The sequence below is a fragment of the Canis lupus genome, chromosome 2 (genome assembly GCF_011100685.1).
Source record: "Canis lupus familiaris isolate Mischka breed German Shepherd chromosome 2, alternate assembly UU_Cfam_GSD_1.0, whole genome shotgun sequence".
Taxonomy (NCBI): Eukaryota; Metazoa; Chordata; class Mammalia; order Carnivora; family Canidae; genus Canis; species Canis lupus.
Window position 1 is genome coordinate 43,425,437 of NC_049223.1, and position 19,748 is coordinate 43,445,184.

At 39.8% G+C, this 19,748-nt stretch overlaps 1 protein-coding gene across 4 annotated transcripts in view; it reads left to right on the forward strand.

Annotated features, from left to right (window-relative positions):
• Nucleotides 1–309: 309 nt before the first annotated feature.
• GPBP1 (GC-rich promoter binding protein 1) overlaps nt 310–19,748 on the forward strand; it is a 72,876-nt gene continuing 53,437 nt past the window's right edge. The window contains exons 1-2 of one of the 4 annotated variants that reach the window (XM_038530637.1): nt 310–416; nt 1,962–2,965. The gene's annotated coding sequence lies outside the window, so the exon portion shown is untranslated. Of the gene's footprint in view, nt 417–510; nt 710–1,961; nt 2,980–19,748 lie in introns of those variants that run through there. The other 3 variants (XM_038530638.1, XM_038530636.1, XM_038530639.1) reach the window with 3 other exon arrangements.

Below are 19,748 nucleotides of genomic sequence, written 5' to 3' on the forward strand. Positions count from 1 at the left end.
TGCCGGCCTCCCGGCTCAGCCTGCCCCTCTCACCCTCCCGCAGGCCCCGCCATCCCAGGCTCCCCGCGGCTCCGGGCGGGGGAGGGGCGGAGGGGAGGGGGCTCCTGAGCGAGCGGCGGGGAATTCCCCCTTCCACCGAACGTTCCCGATTGTTCACAGTCCTCACGTCAGCAGCAGGGGGTAATCCCCGACTCCAGCTGCTCCTGACGTCACTGCGCGGAGCCACCGCCCCCCACGCGCCCCTGCCTCCGGGGCTTCCTCGACGCCCCGCCCCTAGACGTGGCCACGCCCTGTTCCCCTCCCCCCACCCCGCCGCCCGACGTAGAGGGCGGAGCTTTTCCGGCCGGGGCGTGAGCGGTTGCTTGGGCCAGAAGGTTCTCTGGTGGAGGCGCTCCTCCTGCTGCCCCGCCCCGTAGGTTCGTTCGCACCGCTTCTTCCACACCCTTTCTCCCTCCTCCTTTTCCTCGCCCCGCCTTTCCCCTCCCTTCTCCTCAACCCCTCTAGTTCCTTCCCCGCCTCGCCACCTTCCACGATCTCGCGAGACTTGACCCAGAACATTGCGGATCGGGTCGGCGCCATTTTGGGACTGAGACTGGTTGTGGGGGAGGGAAAAGCGGCAAAAGGGGATTATTCAAAGTACCGAAAACCTCCTCCCGGGATCGAGCGCAGCGGCACCCCCAGGCCAGGGGCACCTCTGGTGTGGCAGAAGGTAACGCCGTCCCCGGTGCTCCGCGCTGGAGTCTGGGGGACGAAGGGGGGCGCCCCTGTCGGCGTCGGGGTTTGAGGGGGTCGGGAGCGGCGTTGGCGGCGCGAGGTGTGAGGCTGCCCGCGGACGCGGCGTGGGGGGTGGCGGAGAGCAGGGAGAGAGACGGCCGGCCGGCGCCGCGGCGCCCCTCCGGGTACCGACTCGGCCCCGGCGGAGTGGGGGCGGCGGCCGTGGGGAGGGGGTGGGCGGCTTAGGCTTGGCGGCTGGGGGCTGCTCGGCGGAGGCTGAGAGCGGGCCCGCCGCCCCCGGCCGGGTCTTCTCCCCCCGGCCTTCCGCACGCGCCCGCCTCCTGTGGCACTCCTGCTCCTCTCCGCGGGCCGGGGGAGTCGAGGCCGAGTTGTGGCCTTCGGCGTTTCCTCAGTAGCGCGCCCGCGCGCTCCGCCTCGCCGGGTCCGCGGCCGTGGCGGTGCCCCGGACTCGCCGCTGCCAGGTCCCCGGAGTCCTTTGGGGCCTGACGGGACCGCTTGTGTTTGCGGGGAGCGCCGCTCCTCCTGTGATTCCCGAGGACGGCGTGGCCCCTTCCGCCCCCTCGGTGCCGGGGGAAACCTGTTTTCTTAATTCGAGGAAATCGGGGACCGACACCCTGACCCCACAGCCGCCCTCGGGAGCCGGGCAAGTCTCCCCCTCAGGCGAACTGAAGCGATGTTCCTGCCCCACGTCTCACCTCCTTACTTTCTACCCTCAGTCGGGGAAAGGTCTCTCTCCTTTCAGGCATTCTGCCTCAGAGAGAGCGTCCTCTCTTCGTAGCCCCTTTTCTCTTAAGTTGCATTTGATGCTCCTGGCCCCACACCTGCCTGTTCCATTTCTCTGGGCCCAGAGAATTGAAAATAGAGGTGGTCTTTTATAAGATTCTGGGCCGGTTTCATGGTCTTAAATCTTACTCGAAAACTATAGGAAGGTTTATATAATCTCCTTGTATTATATCCGCACCCCCTTCCCAGTTGAGCTCACTTCTGGTCTCGGTAATAGCCTCTCCTACCTTTCCCTCTCCGTCTAAAGTCTTTTTCATACAGCAGACTGTTTTGGGGGCGATTGCTTGGGCAAAGCTGCTTTCAGACCCCAGTATAATTTCGTAGAAGTGAATTTCTCTCCAGAAGTTGACTCTTGGAGGTGGGGGTTAATTTTTAGCTCAAAATTAAAATTCATTGTGTAATTTAAGGTTTGTTTGTTTTTTTTGTGTGTGTGACTTTTACAGGTGATCGAATTACTCATATATGAAGATCATCTTCTAGGTTTTGTGTAAAAGGCCCCGGATATTTGAAGTGGCCATTTTGGGATTACAATGTTTTTGGATAATTTTGCCCCAGAAGTTTATTAAAAGTGGCAAGAACCATCTCTGAAGTCAATTTGTAGTAGTGAACAATTCTACAAGCTACTTAAAGAGACCCAGGCATTTCTTCAGTATTTTGGTTCAAACGGATTATATAACTGGTTAAATTATTTCAGCTGGTTTTTTTTGTTTGTTTTGTTTTTTGTTTTTTGTTTTTTGTTTTTTTCCCCTTCCCCCCCCCAACCCCCACCCCTCTCCTGTAGTTGTTCTTCAGCCCAAAACTGTAAGATATGTTTGATTTGTGTACTGAGTAGTTTCAGCAGTTTCAAATTACTGTTTAAATATTGCTGAAGTTTCATGGCAGTTTATTTTTACCTTTATTAAAAGTTTTAGGAAATTTTGACCTCAGCCCTTTTCATGTCACAATGGGACAACTTTTCTAAATGAAGACATTGAAAGAATCCAGAGTTTTTTTCATTTTATCTTTTATTTACGTGGAAATTTAAGATGTTGCAGTTTTCCAGCAGCGTGGTAGTATTGAGATAGCTGTATGTCTCTCTATATGCTGATATTTAGGAATGCTCTTCAGATGTGAAATTTTCTTTTTGTTTTTGCTTTTTGGCTCATAAATTGGATATTTCATCTGGAGTGGATAAATACAACAGTGACAAGTACATGGAATAATAAAGAAGACTTTAAAATCTTAAATCCAAGGAACTTGGCTAATTCTGGAGATAGCCATATGAAAACTTTAAAACAGAAGTATGGGTAGCTGACTTGAAGTAACTCTATGTCAAATAGTCATAGGTTAAGTATCTTCAAAGAACTTGGATATTATTTCAGAGGATACAAAATAAAAAAACAAACTGGAAAACATAAAGATTACAGAGAAAAACCCAACACCTTCCTGTGCAGTCCTTTTGGAATTTGTAAGTATTACATGGTGAGCAAACAAATACTCATTTGTAAACTGTAATGAGAGTCAAGTTTATCCTATGTTGGAAGCCTTTCAGTTTCTTGGAATAATACTGCTTGGCTTCAGTTTCCTGAACGGTGTGAAGACTACCATTAAGTGGATTGAAATGCCGAAAGAGTTAAGAATATTTCAGATCAAACAGTCCCTATGTTACCTTTTTTGTGCTTCTGAAGTAAATGAAATCCCTGTGGTCATTATTCATCTTAATTTTTATAGCTTCACAGATTGGGAAAAGGAAAAAACATATTTTATGTGTCTTGCTAGCCAGTTTATATTTTATAAATGTGAGTTTAGGCTGCTTTCTAATGGGAGTTTAGTGTTGCAATTTATTTAGGTAGTTTAGAGTAAATTATAACATGGCTTGGTTTTTAAACCTGATTCACAATAATTCATAATTCTTTTAAATAACTTGATATATTTTCTTTTTGGAAGGTTATGCTGGCTTAAGTTTATAAACAAAACTTGTTTAAGAAGTTGGAAGTAGGGCCACTTGGGTGGTTGAGCGCCTTTGGCTCAGGTCATGATCCCAGTCCCGGGATCAGGTCCCTGCATCAGGCTCCTTGTGGGGAGCCTGCTTCTCCTTCTGTCTCTGCCTGTCTCTCTGTGTTTCTCATGAATAAATAGATAAAATCTTAAAAAAAAAAAAAAAAAAAAAGCTGGAAGTATTGCTGTAATAGAGATCCTTTGACGAGTGAGAACTATATTTTAATAATTATTACATTTTTCAGTATGGAATAATAGTGTTTTTAGTGACCATTAGTTATTATCTGGTTTTTCAGTGACTCCTAGGCATAGGAATGTTTGTTATTTAAAAACTCACTTATATTTATTTTTCAGACCGTTACTATTAGTGAATATGTATGTGTAGCTAAAATTAGAATTTTTCATTTAATCAGCATTCTGAGGTAAAAGAATGTAGTTTTGAACATTTTGCCAAGATGGCTTTATAACTTGTCAGTTGCTCATTTGTTTCAAAACAGACCTTTTTTTGCTGTGCTATTGAATTATTTCACTTAGAGCATAAGAGATAGTAGAGTCCAGAAGAATGGTATCCAAATAAAACATTTTCTGATCTAAAATTGAGATTAGAATTCAGTAATTCTCTGTTAAAATAGACTGGCTTGTTTGTGTTTTGTCTGTCAGAGCTGTGTGTAGTACTTCTAATTGAGGTTCCACGTTGATTTATATTAAAAAATGGTGGGACCATTCTCTGCCTTCTTGCTTCAGAGAATATGCTATTTTATGCATCTCTCAATGGGTTTTCAAGTTACTCTTCTAGGAATATGCGTTTTAAATGTGATTAAAAAGTTGAAGTGGAAATGTTTTTTTCACTGAAAGGAACATTATTTGATTATTTTCCTTTAAATTATTCCTCTTGATCATTACTCAGAGCTGTGGTATCAGGATAAAGATAATCGAGAAACAGTTTTTAAGAATTAACTTTATAATCTTTGAATAGCTTAACATTGGTGAACTTTGCTAGCGGCAATTGCTCGAGGACAGAGTTACTTACTTGAATGTTTTGATAAATGTGTTCTTGGCATCAAAACAGATAGCAATGGTAATTGAAACAATTGCTGGGCTGCCTCTCCCCACCCCCCACCCCTCACTTCTTTCTTCTCTACTCCATTTTTTAAAATCTGTGGTTTAGACTACAGGTCTAAAAACTATAACCATAGTAATTAACATTTGTAGGTGATTACTGTGTCACTTACTTTGCTGTGGACTTTACATTGTATACTTTAGTTTTTAGAATAATTCTGTGAAGAAAGTGGTCTTAACTAAGTTGTATAGGTGAGAAAACTTAAGATTTTTGGGAGATTGAGACTGGGAGAAAGTAACTTGGTTAGGATCTAGATTAGGGTAGGAATCTTGGGCTCCATATTCTTTTTTTTTTTTTTTTTTTTAAAGATTATATTTATTTATTCATGAAAGAGACAGAGAGAGAGAGAGAGAGAGGCAGAGGGAGAAGCAGGCTCCTCTCGGGGAGCCCAGTGCAGGCAGGACTCGATCCAGTCATGGACCCCAAGATCATGCCCTGAGCTGAAGGCAGATGCTCTACTGCTGAGCCACCCAGGTGTCCCATTGGGCTCCATATTAATCACTATGCTATACTGCTTTCTTGTGAATTATACTTCATTAATTCATTCTATTTGACATTATCTCTGGTATTTTTGTTTTTTCATCTCATATACTGTTTCTCTTTGATTAGTACTCATTACTAGTGGAACTTGGAGTTAAGCTGAAAGTAGAAGGTATTGTTGGTGTTGCTATTTGTTAGTAACTTATCTGGTAGAACTTAGCTAAAATTAAAGTGTAGTTTCAGGTTGTATTCCTGTCTTATACACCCACATCCTCTTTGCACACATATGAAGCTAAATGCATGTCAGCTTTGATTTACTTTTTCTCTGGTTTTGAACTGAGATAGGTCCATAGATTTATTTTGTGCTAAAAGCTCCTGACACTTGAGAACGGAGTAAGGGGAGGAATAGTAAGGAAGTAACAGTAGTGAGCAGAAAAAGAAAAAACGAAATTTAGAGAGGTACACCGGAAATAGGGATGGGAACTTCTACTCTGAGAGTGGAGTTAGCAGATGAGGATACAATCTAAACAGGCCAGATAATGACTTGGATATAACTAACTTTTTGTTGTTGTTGTTGTTTTATTTTTGGCAAAAATGTTTAGATAGCAATTTTGATCCAGGTAAGGATAGTGATGTAGAAATGTCTGGGAGTTAGGAGATTTTGGTTTAGGGTTTGGAAGATCTAAAAAAGGGCTTAGTGACCCATGTGTATTTACCCAACATCTTTGGTGTTAGCATTCCATAAAACTAATGGAAATAATTTTATATGAAGGCTTTATGTTAATTGTGAAGTGTAATTAATACGTGTGTAACATTTTATTCTAACTTCCAGTATTTTAAGATTCTTTTTTTTTTTTTTATATTTTTATTTATTTATTTATTCAGAGAGAGAGAGAGGCAGAGACACAGGCAGAGGGAAAAGCAGGCTCCATGCAGGGAGCCCGATGTGGGACTCGATCCCGAGTCCCCAGGATCACACCCCGGGCTGCAGGCGGCGCCAAACCGCTGCGCCACCAGGGCTGCCCTATTTTAAGATTCTGATTAATAGATGTCAAATCAGTATTTGTCATAGTCTGAAGTTGTTTCTCCTCTTGTTTCTGTTAATGGCATCACCTGAAACCCATTCATGCTCTGCCCCTCCCCATTTCCAGTTTATTTATTATCTAGCTTGGTCCTTCACTAAGAAAGTAACCAACTAACTCATCTCTGCCTTTTAGCTGCTTTCTCTTTTTCTCCATAGTCTCTTATGTGGCCAGAAATATAAAGTACAGTGGTTTTGTTACTTTAGCAGCCCATACTTAGGGTGGTAGATTTGGCATGTTTAGGGGGACCAGGTTGGAAAGAGATGTATTCCTTGTCCCCTTCTCCCTCTTTTTAAATGTTTTATATGTCAGGGTTTCCTAAGGGTTTTTTGATTTTTTTTGGCTATGTAGGTGGGTGTGGGAAACAGTGGTTTGAGAATTCTCTAAAATAGGTCATTTTGGGGATGCTTACATATTTTTCTGGGGAGCGGGTCCATTACTTTGAACAGGAACCTCATGAGAAACAATGTTAGTGTTACTGATAAAACTTTTGTGGTTGGAGGTTTTTCGGTTTTACCTGAAACCTTTTTTTGTTAGCTGCCACACCCAGCAGAATAGTTACAAGGGCTTTTGCTCTATATCCTTTCAAGTAATTGCTAGCTTCTGCATCTTTTTATACGAGGTATCCTACTCATTTTCTTGTTCTTGAGTCATCTTTCTGTTCACAGTTTGGTGAGTGCCATGTTTTGGTGTTTCATTTTCTGCCCTTAAATTCAATTTATAGTTTATATTTTTTGAAACCTTTTAAAAAGGTTTTTTCTGTACTTACTTTTAGTCAGAAAAAGTTTTAAAATTGTTAAATATGTACTGTTTCCTTTAAAACTCAGAACTTGCAAATACACTTTAAGAAATTCTTAAACTGAGGGGTGCCTGAGTGGCAGTTGATATGTGTCTGACTCTGGATCTTACCTTAGGTGTGGTGGGTTTTGTTTTTATTTATTTATTTTTTTTTGGAGAGAGAGGGAGGGGAGAGCGGGAGGGGCAGAGGTGGAGAGAGACTTCAAAGCAAGCTCCACGCTGAGTTCCATCTTACAACCCTGAGATGATGCCCTGAGCTGAAAGGAGTCTGATGCCTAACTCGATGAGCCACCTAGGTACCCCTCAGCTCAGGTCTTAATCTCAGGGTGGTGAGTTCAAGCTCTGTGTTGGGCTCTATGATGGGCATGGAGCCTACTTAAAAAAAATTAAGCTGAAAAAAAATATTTTTAAAAGATTTTATTTATTCATGAGAGAGAGAAAGAGAGGTGGGGGGGGCGGGGCAGAGACGCAGGTAGAGGGAGAAGCAGGCTCCATGCAGGGAGCCCAACATGGGACTTGATCCCGGGTCTCCAGGATCAGGGCCCGGGTCAAAGGCGGCGCTAAACCGCTGAGCCACCAGGGCTGCTCCCTCCCCCCCGCCAAAAAAAAAAAACTGAGAAATTGTCAGGAAGTTCTCTTTATCTTTACATATGCATTGTAATAAAAGAAATTAGTTTCCAGTGAGTACAAATATTTTCTTAATACGTTTAAAATAATTGTTATCTCACATGATACCTGTGGTTCAGAAGTTTGGCAACAGTTTACCTAAGTGGTTCTGGCTCCCTCTAGGGCTTTCATAAAATCTCCAATACGGTTACCAGGGCTATAGATATTGTTTGGGGCTGGAGGATCCTTTTTGAGATGGTGTACTCCTTGGTCTCTCAGCCTTTGATGCTGGCTGTTGTCTGGAGGACTCTCTCCCTTACTGTATGTGGATCTCCTTTGAGTTCATTGAGTTGTGTGTTTTTGTTTTTGTTTTTTTTTTTTAAAGTAATGTCTACATTTATCTTGGGGCTCCAAGTCACATTCACTGAGCCAGCCAGGCTCCCCTCCTCGAGTTTCTTTAAAACATGGCAACTGCAGCTCCTAAGGCAAGTGATCTGATAGGTAGAATATCTTTTATGACCTATTCCAGGAGTCATTTCTGCCACATTCTTTCTGTTACAAGCAATTCATGAAGTCCAGCCTGAAACCAAGGGATTATAGTTAGGTTTCATCTTTTCTCAAAAGAATTTGTGGACATTTTACAGAACCACAGTAGGAGGTAATCGTTCACAACCAGTAGTTGTCAGCATAATTAGAATTAGCCAGTCTTCACAATTAGTAGGTTGGGCTGTTACAACTTTAGAGAAGAAAGTGTATTCTAAGTTTATATAAATATAGGAGATTTAAATCTTTATACTTTTATAGCCACAGTCTGAGCTTTGGAGGTAAGGTTTTTTTCCTCTCCTTTCCTGCTAACCTTTCAGTCAGTAGAATGAGAGAATTTTTTTTAAAAAAATCCCAAAATTTACCATTTTAGCCATTTTTGAGTACATATTTAAGTGGCATTGAGTATATTCACATTGTTGTGCATTCATCACCACCTTCCATCTCCAAAACTTTTTTCATCTTCCCAAACTGAAATTATCTGTACCCATTAAACATTAACTTTGCATTCCTCTCTCCCTCACCCCTGGCAGTCACCATTCTACTTTGTATTTCGATGAGTTAGACTATTGTAGGTACTTGGCATAAGTGGAATTGTGCAGTATTTGTTGTTTTGTAACTGGTTTATTTCACCTTGCATACTGTCTTCCATGTTCATCCATGTTGTAGCATATAGTAGAATCAAATTCCTTCCTTTTTAAGAGAAAAGAATAATCCATTTTATGTATCGTATGTTTATCCACTTATCTGTAAATCGACATTTTGGTTGTTTCTACTTTTGATAGTATGAATAATGTTGCAGTGAACATGGGTGTACAAATAACTTGTTTGAATCCCTGCCTTTTTTTTTTTTTTTTTTTTTTTTAAATTCCTGCTTTTAATTCTTTTGGGTACATACTGGAAGTGGAATTGCTGGTTCATACGGTAATTCTCTTTTTCCTACCAGCAGTGCACATGGATGGGTTCCACTTGATCCATATTCTTTCCAACATTATTTGTTGTCGATGTTTTTAGTAATAGCCATCCTAATGGTTGTGAAGTGGTATCTCATTGTGTTTTTTTTTTTTTTTTTTAAGATTGATTGATGATAGATAGAGGCAGAGACACAGGAGGAGGGAGAAGCAGGCCCCTTGTGGGGAGCCTGACGTGGGACTCGCTCGGGGGACTCCAGGATCGGGCCCTGGGCCAAAGGCAGGCGCTAAACCGCTGAGCCACCCAGAGATACCCTCATTGTGGTTTTGATTTGCATTTCTCTAATGATTACTGATGGCTTCTCATTTGCTTATTGACCATTTTATATCTTTTTGAAGATGTGTATTTAAATCTTTTGCTCATTTTAAAATTTGAGTTGTAGGAGTTCTTTTTGTATTCTGGAAATCAACACCTCTCAGGAGGACTAGATTTTGATAGCTACTGTTTATCAGTGCTTACCATGTTGCCAGGCTGTTCTGTGCCTTTTAACTTGAAGTGAATTAACTAAAGCTCATGGATGGTGTGGGTGGGAATGTCTTACTGTTCTTATTTTACAAATGAAAAAATGAAAGCACAGAGATTTAAGTCACCAAAGTCACACAACCAGTAAGTGATATTTCTGAACCTACGCATTATGTATATCCAGAGCCTAGACTTCAGACTCTGATGGCTCATAGTTAAAGTTTTTAAGGTGATAATATGAGGAAAGTAGAAGTACTACTGTTTCAAGACTGAGAAGATATATTAGCCAGCCACTAACTTTTCTTTTCCTTAGTGAGATAGTTATGACTTTTTTTTTATAATATACCCTTAACATGGGTTTATTCTCATTTAGAAGTATATTACTTTTGTATCACTTCATAATTAATGTTTACAGTATTTTAGATTAGAAAGTGAAATAAGTGCTATTTCCATTGAATGATTTAAGAAACTTTGAGATTAATTTATGTAAGATCATCAGTAAGTGACAAAGTTAGGATTTGAATTCTGCTCTAAATTCTTCTGTTACGGTGGATTTTCTTAGTGTTCTAAGTAGATTTTACTCTGGAGCAGTGCTGTCCAGTAGAACTTTGAGGGAAGCATTCTTTGCACGGTTAAGTATGGTAATTGCTCGACATAGGACATTATTTGAAGTGTGGATACTGCAGAAGAAGAACTGTATTTTATTTTTATTCATTTATTTTAAAGATTTTATTTATTCATGACAGACACAGAGAGAGAGAGAGAGAGAGAGAGAGAGGCAGAGACACAGGCAGAGGGAGAAGCAGGCCCCATGCAGGGAGCCTGAAGCGGGACTCTGTCCTGGGTCTCCAGGGTCATGCCCTGGGTGGAAGGCGGCGCTAAACCACTGAGCCACCCAGGCTGCCCTATTTTACCTGTTTAAAAAAGATGAGATTGTCTTGTTGAATTGTAAGAATTATTTATATATATTGGGTACATGTATATGAGACATGTTTTGTACATAATTTCTCCTCGTCTGTGGTTTGCCATCATTTTCTTAATAGTGTGTTTTGAAGAACAGGCATTTTAAATGTGGAAGTAAGATTGCTGTGTGCTCTTTTGTGTCCTAAGAAATCTTTTTCTGCCCAAGGTCACAGGATCCCCTGTTTTCCAATAGAAATTTTGTAGTTTAGCTTATCCTTTTAGGTTTGTGATGCATTTTGAGTGATTTTTTTGCATGCCATGTGAGCAAAGGGTTGAGGTTCTTTTTTTCCTTTCTTTTTTTTTTTTTTAATTTGTAGATAAAAAAAATTTGTAGATGATGTCTAGTTGTCCCAGTACTATTTGTTGAGAAGGCTTTGTTTCCCATTGAGTCGCTTTGTAGAACTGTTGAAAATCTGTTTCCCATATGTGTGGAACTACTGGTATGCTTGTCAATGATACATATATATATATATATATATATATATATATATATATATATGTATATGTGTGTGTATATATATATATATTTTTTTTTAAGGTTTATTTAATCATGAGAGACACACAGAGAGGCAGAGACAAAGGCAGAGGGAGAAGCAGGCTCCTCGCAGGGAGCCTGATGTGGGACTGTATCCTGGAATCCGGGATCATGCCCTGAGCCAAAGGCAGATGCCCAACTGCTGAGCCACCCAGGCGTCCCTCTGCTTTATTTTAAAGTCTTGTTGGCATCTTTTGTTTTCTAAAATCTTTTATAGGAAATGTGGACAAAAAGGAGAAATTGTGTGAAGTAAGACCTGTTGCAAAATAATGCCATCTTGAATTGATAGAGCAATCTTTTGTGTGATTTGAAATGTTAGGTATTATCTAATTTATACTTGAATATACTTTAAATGACAATATTTCTATTTTGGAAATGAGAAAGGAGGGCACAAACTATCAACTTTACTGACTTTAAAACATTGATTCCCCAGTGTTTCTGGGATTTCTTGAGTGTTAGTCTGCTAGAGAAGATGTTCATTGCCTCAGAAGATGTTTAAGTGCCTACTGTATGCCTGCTGTTTCCTTTGCACTGAGCATTAATTTAGTAGCAAGGCAAAAATATAAGATCCCTGAACTCCTCCAGTTGGTCTGCTCTGAAGTTCTGTGAATGCAGAGTAAATAGAATCCTTAAATTTGAATTTTGGTTTCATCCCTTCTAGTAAATAATAGCTATTTGATCATGGCCATGGCTGCGTTTATAAGACTCTTAATTCCTGCCCTAATAAAACTGGTTCTTTTCCTGCTTCACAAGGTTATCATTAGACTCAAGTAAAATATAATGAGTGCTGAATGTTTTGAAATTGTAAAATGATACAGACTTTATTTAGCAGTACTGTTATGGCTGCATCATGTAGATAGTAGTGATTGAAGGCCATTATGATCAACTAGGAGGGAGAAGACTGGATGGGGAGCAGAGATAAATTAAACTGAAAAGACAGAACTAAACAGAAACCAGGTATACTTACTTATTTATTTATTTTTAAATTTCATTTATTTATTCATAGAGACACACACAGAGGCAGAGACCCAGGCAGAGGGAGAAGCGGGCTCCATGCAGGGAGCCCGATGTGGGACTCGATCCCTGGTCTCCAGGATCACACCCCGGGCTGCAGGCGGTGCTAAACCGCTGCGCCACTGGGGCTGCCCTACTTATTTATTTTTATTTATTTTTTATTTTTTTAAAATATTTTATTTATTTACTCATGATTGGCATAGAGAGAGAGACAGAGAGACACAGGGAGAGAGAGAGAGAGGCAGAGACACATGCAGAGGGAGAAGCAGGCTCCATGCCGGGAGCCTGATGCGGGACTCAATCCCAGGACTCCAGGATCGTTCCCTGGGCCAAAGGTAGGCGCTAAACCGCTGAGCCACCCAGGGATCCCCTACTTATTTATTTTTAAGAGAGATTTTATTTAAGAGAAAACCAGGGAGAAGGAGGGGCAGAGGGAGAAGCAGATGCCCCTGCTGAGCAGGACCCTGGGATGGCAGCCTGAGCCAAAGGCAGATACTTTTTTTTTTTTTTTTTAAGATTTTATTTATTCATGAGAGAGAGAGGCAGAGATACAGACAGAGAGAAAAGCAGGCTCCATGCAGGGAGCCCGATGTGGGACTCATGCAGGGACTCCAGGATCACTCCCCGGGTTGAAGGCAGATGCTCAACTGCTGAGCCACCCAGGCACCCCAAACCCAGGTACATTTAGATTGCATTTTATAGCATGTTTAAAATTGATGTAAACATAATGCATTACATTCTTCTGAGGCAACATTTGTGTAACCTGGGATATAATACCATAGTTTATGGTACGCATTTGAGCTCAAATCTAAATCTACAATCCAGATCTCTTTCTCATATTCTACTCTTGTAATTTAATATTCTACTCTTGTAGTTTAACTGCATTCTTGAGCTCTCTACTTAGTTTACAAATTTGATATGTTCAAAACTGCACTCTTGAGTCTTTTTTAGCTCCATACTTTCTCCATTCTTTTCTAGTTCAATAAATGGATGTACAGTCCATCTAGTCAACCTAAAAAACTTGGAAATAACCTTTGATTTCTGCTTTTCCTCTTGTCTAATCATTTAGCAAATCTGTTTGAAGTAAGTACTTTTTTATTCCACTGCTATTGGACTTGTCCAAGCCCCACCATCTCTGTAACCTGAACTATTGCTGTAGTCTTGTAACTTTGTTCCTCTGCTCTTCTTGCCCCTCTGTAGTTTATTATTCACAGAGCAGGGTGTTCCCACTGGACCTAAGAATAACATGCAGACTATAGCCTTTAAGAATTACTTGTTCCCTTCATTTTTCTGCAGTCTTCCTTAATGTCTTCCTAAACCATTTGCCTTTGGCCCTCTTCTTTCTTTCTTGAACACACCATGCATTTTCCTTCCCGTCTTGGGGCTGTTATGCTTGCTCTTTCTTCTGTTTTCCCTTTGTTAGCTCAATTTTAGTTTATGTGTTACATTCTAGGTGACCCTCTAATCATTTTATGTAAAGTGGGCAACCCTGCTTCCTATATACCCTTTGGATTCTCTTGTTTATTCTAAGTACTTCTTTCAAAGTACAGTCTCTTAATTATTTGGTTTACTTTCACTCATATAGTCTTCTGAGGGTGGGGGACCTTGTCTCATTTATTTGTTATATTAGTAGTTACCTGCAGAGTAAAAGAATGAATATCTTAGATGATTTAGGTTAATGAATGTTTCCCCCCAGAATTGAGTATGTGCAAGTGGTATTTTTATTATAGAACTGCAGTTTAACTGTTTGGGGACTAGGAAAAATTTATTAGGGGATTATTATTATTATTATTTTAAATAATAAATTTATTTTTTATTGGTGTTTAGGGGATTATTTATAACTTGGTTTGTTAGATTATTTAAAAGTTGTTTTATCTGCCTAGATTTAAATAATTTGTTACAGGAGCTTCTAATCTACTTGCAGAAGACCTGCTTGGGATTTGCTGTTAGCTTCCTGAAAGAACTGCCTGATAAGGACTTAACTCATTATGACCCTTGCCTTTAAAAGGATTCCTTAGGGACACTAAGGCGCCTGGCTGGCTCAGTCAGTAGAGAGTGTGACTGTTAATCTCAGGGTTGTGAGTTCGAGCCTTCTGTAGGATGTGGAGATTACATAAAAGTAAAATTTTGAAAGAAATAAAGTGTTTCCTTGTTTGAACTGGAGGGGTTAAAACCTAGTGAAATTGTCCTCAGGTTTAAAGAGATAAAACAAACTTTAGGTTTCAAGGAGTAACTTTGAAATAAGTGAGCGAACAGAATTTTTGGCTCCTAGTGTCTTTTTTTGAAGAAGAAACATAACCTTATGTTTGCTCCTCAGAGATACAAAAGGAAGTTTGTGCCACAGAGTTTCAATTATTTTTGATATTACAAATTTTCTCAGTGTGATCTTGCTTTAGGTATAAGAGGAGCATGATAAAGGTTTCTTATAAGGGGCCTTTTTATTAAAGCTCTACAAGGATGCTACACTTGAGGCTGTTACAATGAGTGATGAGATAATTTTCATGGAATACTAGCTAGGTTGAAAACTACTTGAAAAATGCATTCAGCTGATAGGACTTCGTAAGGACTTTTCCTATGTAACTTGGTTGCCTTTGTTTTTCTAAGTGAACTGGTAGTTTTCAGATTTTTCACATGAATTACTCTTTGGTTTCTTCCATTAAAATGATTCCTTCTTACAGGGACATTGTGGAAGTGGGGAAAAAAGTGAGTGAAAATGTTTTCAACTTAGTCCTTTAAATTAGGACCATCAAGGACAGTTTGAGAGGACAGTCTGTTGGAGACTTAAGTTGGCTTATGTTGGTAGATAGCAAGTTAATGACTGCAGTTGGTAGCTCAAAACTATATCTCTTTTATGTGTTTGGGAGATTAAGATCTGTATTTTGTTTAAGGCTCCTTGTAGCTATAGGTCAGTACCTAACAGGTGAAACTAAAACTTAAGCTCAGAGTTTAGAGATTTAAATAGCTATTATAGGCTAAAATGTTGTATAAGGTGAGCTCTCTACCTAATAATACCTAAATAATCTCAGTTATTTACAGTACGTATGTGTATAGTGGTTAAGAATTTCACCTACCAGGGATCCCTGGGTGGCGCCTGCCTTTGGCCCAGGGCGCGATCCTGGAGACCCGGGATCGAATCCCACGTCGGGCTCCCGGTGCATGGAGCCTGCTTCTCCCTCTGCCTGTGTCTCTGCCTCTCTCTCTCTCTCTCTCTCACTGCGTGCCTATCATAAATAATAAAAAAAAAAAAAAAAAAAAAAAGATTTTCACCTACCACTTAAGAGTGCTCTGACACTGGGGACTTGAAAATGCGTTTGTCTATATAAAAACCTGTTTTTTTGTGACGCCTGTGGCTCAGCGGTTTAGTGCCTGCCTTCGGCCCAGGGCGTGATCCTGGAGTCTCAGGATTGAGTCCTATATCGGGTTCCTTGCATGGAGCCTGCTTCTCCCTCTGCCTGTGTCTCTGCCCCTCTTTCTCTGTGTCTCTCATGAGTAAATAAATAAAATCTAAAAAAAAAAACCAACATGATTTTTGTTGTTGTTAAGATGTAAAAAAAAAAAAAAAAAGCTATTTGAGAGAGCATGTGTTCACGAGCAGGGGAGGAGCAGAGGGAGAGGTAAAATCAGACTCCCCAGCTGAGTTGGGAGCCTGATGTAGGGGGTTCGATCCTACAACCTGAGATCATGACCCTGAGCCAAAGTCCAACACTTAACCAAGGGAGCCACCCAGGTGCTCCTATAAAAAAACCTTGTTTGAAGAAGAGATTACGTCAATCTCCTGGGGATGTACTGAGCACTAAATGAGATAATACTTATAAAACCCTAAGCAAATTGTTTAGCTAATTGTGTGTGTGCACACATGTGCGTCTCTGTGTCTATTCAGTATATATCTTTGGCTTCATAATCAAGAAGTTAAGGTACTTGCATTTCCAAATCTTTCACTTCATGTCAAGGATCCTGTCCCGGTTTGAATTCTTCTTCTTCTTTTTTTTTTTTTTTTCTGTTTGAATTCTTTATGAAATGACTAGTTGATAGTGTTAGGCTCGTTTTATAAATTCATTTGTTGAAACTTGTTTATTGGTCTTGGAATGCTGCTTTTCAGCCTGCCTTGGCTTAAGAAAAAGATGGGTAATGTTAAAAGTTAGAGGATTCAAGAAAAGGTAGTCAGAGCAAAGAAAATTACTTTGAATATATACCCAGTGCAGATTACAAAAAGCACAATGATTTTTAGAGAGCAGTCACCCCCTCATCCCCTCATGCCTGTTTCCCAGCGGTAGTTCGTTTTGTTTGTTTGTTTTTTTTAAGATTTTATTTGACAGAGTGCACACAAGCAAGAGGGAGAAACAGGCTTCCCACTGGGCAGGGAACCCAGTGTGGGACTCCATCCTAGGACCCCCGGGATCATGACCCGAGCTGAAAGCAGATACTCAACTGACTGAGCCACCCAGGTGCCCCCCTAGCAGTAGTCTTTATCTGAAGAAATCGCTCTTTAGGGGATCCCTGGGTGGCTCAGCAGTTTAGCACCTGCCTTTGGCCCAGGGCGCGATCTTGGAGTCCTAGGATCTGAGTCCCGCGTCGGGCTCCCGGCATGGAGCCTGCTTCTCCCTCTGCCTGTATCTCTGCCTCTCTCTCTCTCTCTCTCTCATGAATAAATAAATAAAATATTTTTAAAGAAATCGCTCTTTATGTATTTTTCTGGAGAGACCTTATGTGTATGATGTAAGCAGTAGCATGAGGTCCACCTTGCTCTACAGCCTTCTTTTATTTAAGGAAATATTTGGAATATTATTCCATATTAATATATGTAAAGCTACCCTGTTCTTTTTATATTGATGGCTTAATGTCTACTTAACCAACTCTTTTGCTGTGCATTGGTTCCTTTTTTTTTTTAACTGTTAGAAACAATGCTAGTTGTTATCCTTATAGATGTGAGGTACATTCTTCAAAGTGGAATTTCTTTTAAAGATTTTATTTATTTAATTAATTAATTAATTAATTAATTAATTTGAGAAAGAGGCGCCACAAGCAGGGGGAGCGGCAGAGGTGGGGGAGGAGCAGGCTCCCCACGGAGCAGGGAGCCTGATATTGATGTGTGGGGCCTTAATCCCAGGATGAGGGATCACGTCCTGAGCCAAGTGCAGGCGCTTAACTGACTGAGCCACCCACGCGGCCCCTAAGTGGGAATTTCTGGGTGTAATTTTGAGAGCTATGCTAAGTTGTTCTTCATAGAGGCATACCGACTTACAGTTCCAGCACTAATGTAATGTGGTTTCATACTTTTTCGTGGGTATTTCGCCTTCTTTCTTTCTTTCTTTCTTTCTTTCTTTCTTTCTTTCTTTCTTTCTTTCTTTCTTTCTTTCTTTCTTTCTTTTCTTTCTTTCTTCTTTCTTTCTTCTTTTCTTCTTCCTTCCTTCCTTCCTTCCTTCCTTCCTTCCTTCCTTCCTTCCTTCCTTTCTTTCCTTTTCTTTCTTTTCTTTTCTTTTCTTTTCTTTTCTTTTCTTTTCTTTTCTTTTCTTTTCTTTTCTTTTCTTTTCTTCTTTCTTTTCTTTCTTTCTTTTTAAAGATCTTATTTATTTATTCATGAGATACCCACAGAGAGAGACAGAGACACTGGCAGAAAGAGAAGCAGGCTCCATGCTGGGAGCCCAATGTGGGATTGGATCCCAGGACTCCAGGATCATGCCCTGGGCCGAAAGGAGGTGCTCAACCGCTGAGCCACTCAGGCGCCCCATGCCTTTTTCTTTTGAATTAGAATGAAAGTTTTTCACATGTAAGACCCTTTTCTGTCAACTCTGTATGTTCTTTATTTTTTTTTTTCTTTTGATTTGTAAGAACATTTGATGTATGAAGGGAAGTCAGCCCTTTGTGCAATTTATGACAGGTTTTTTCCCCCAGTGTTGTTTCCTTTGACCTTGGTTGTGAATTTGTCATGTAGAATGCTTTTATGTGTTTATACTTATAATTGAATATATAAATATATTTTTTATTTTTATCACTTCTGTTTTGTGTATTATACTTAAAAAGGCTTTCCTTCCCCCTTCTGAGATTATAAAAAATTTTCCCACATGTTCTCTTTTCACACTTAACTTTTGTCAGTAATTTTCCATCCCTTTCAGTCCTCAAATTCAGGACTTCTAGTCTTCTTTGTAAATAAATCTGATGTAAAGTTTCAGCACAATGTAACCAATTCTGGAATTAATTTGATATTATCATAATTTAGTCTGCTACATTTCACATTTTAGTAGTTTGAGGATAATCTTTACCATTAATTGCTCCTTTTTTGCTTGTAGTTACGAGGAAGAATGAGCTAATTTCCCTGCCTTCACTTTTTTCCTCCCTCTTTACTACATTCCTTAGTAGTATGCATTCTTCTGGAGGGAGAATATTGTTTAAAGTGCTGGTTTAGAGTAGCTGCTCCTTAAATGTTGATGATTTATGTCTCAGCAAACAAATATATCAGAAATGTTTCTTTATGGGAAGCAGAATTTTCCCAAGTTTATAAAGTAAAATGAGACTTGAAGATTAAGTTATTTTGGTTACTTTCTGAAAATATGTTTGTTGGGGTGGGAGCAGTGCAGAGCAGGAGGATGAGTTAACTTTCAGTAATTTGTGTGGGAGCACTTGAGACATACTGATAATGAACAAAAGAGCATGATTTTTAAGGCAGAAGGATGTTAATTACTTACTGTCCAGGTCTTGTCATTACTGGTCATGTAGCTTAGGGGTAAATTACTTATCTCTTATAAATCTGCCCCCTTTTTTTAGAGAACGTGTTTAAGCTGATCCTAGTATATCTTTTGTCTTTTTTTTTTTTTTAAGCATATCTGGTTCCTTAATTAAAACCCTCATAACTTTGGCATTTTTCTCCTGATAAATACTTCAGATGAGTAATTTACCTATACCTCAACCTTTCTGATAAAGGATTTGATTCTGCAACTTTTTTTTTTTTTTTTTAAGCATTTGTTAACTGTTTAGAATGTTCTGGGGGACTGCTTTCTTGAGCCTTTTGAGTATTTTCACTGTTTAGCTAGCACTTTGCTTTGATCACATTGGCTAGTTTATTTGAATTCAGTTTATTCCATTTGAGTCCAATTTGTTTGCAATATAATTTTTAAAATGTGCCATTACCAACCCTTACAAGAAAAAGGGTCCTGTAAGCAGAATAGAAAAAAATTCAGGGATGACTTAACCCACTTCAGTTATAGAGTAGCGCTTATTTTTTGACAGTGAGTTTTACTTTATTTATTTATTTATTTATTTATTTATTTATTTATTTATTTATTTATTTATTTTTGGTAGTGAGTTTTTATGCAAATTAAGTCCTGGGGTTCCTGGGTGGCTCAGTCATTTACACATCTCCCTTTATGCTCTGTCTTCTCGCTCACTCTCAAAATCTTAAAAGAAAAAATTAAGTTCATTAAAGTTTCACAGCTCTTGAGTTACATTGTGTATTATACCTTTAGTAGTCTAGAAATTCGAGAATTAGGGGCATCTTGTTTCCAGTAATGCTTTTTTTTCCTCTTAAATTCTTTTTGGAGGGTGAATGTAGCAATTTTTGTATATAGCAATTTAACAATTTTTTTTTTTAATCAAAGCATGGAAAGATTTTGAATAACTTGAGGTAAACTTTTTTTTAAAAAGTTTAAAGGAAAAGTTTTTTAAAAAGTTGAAAGATTTTAAA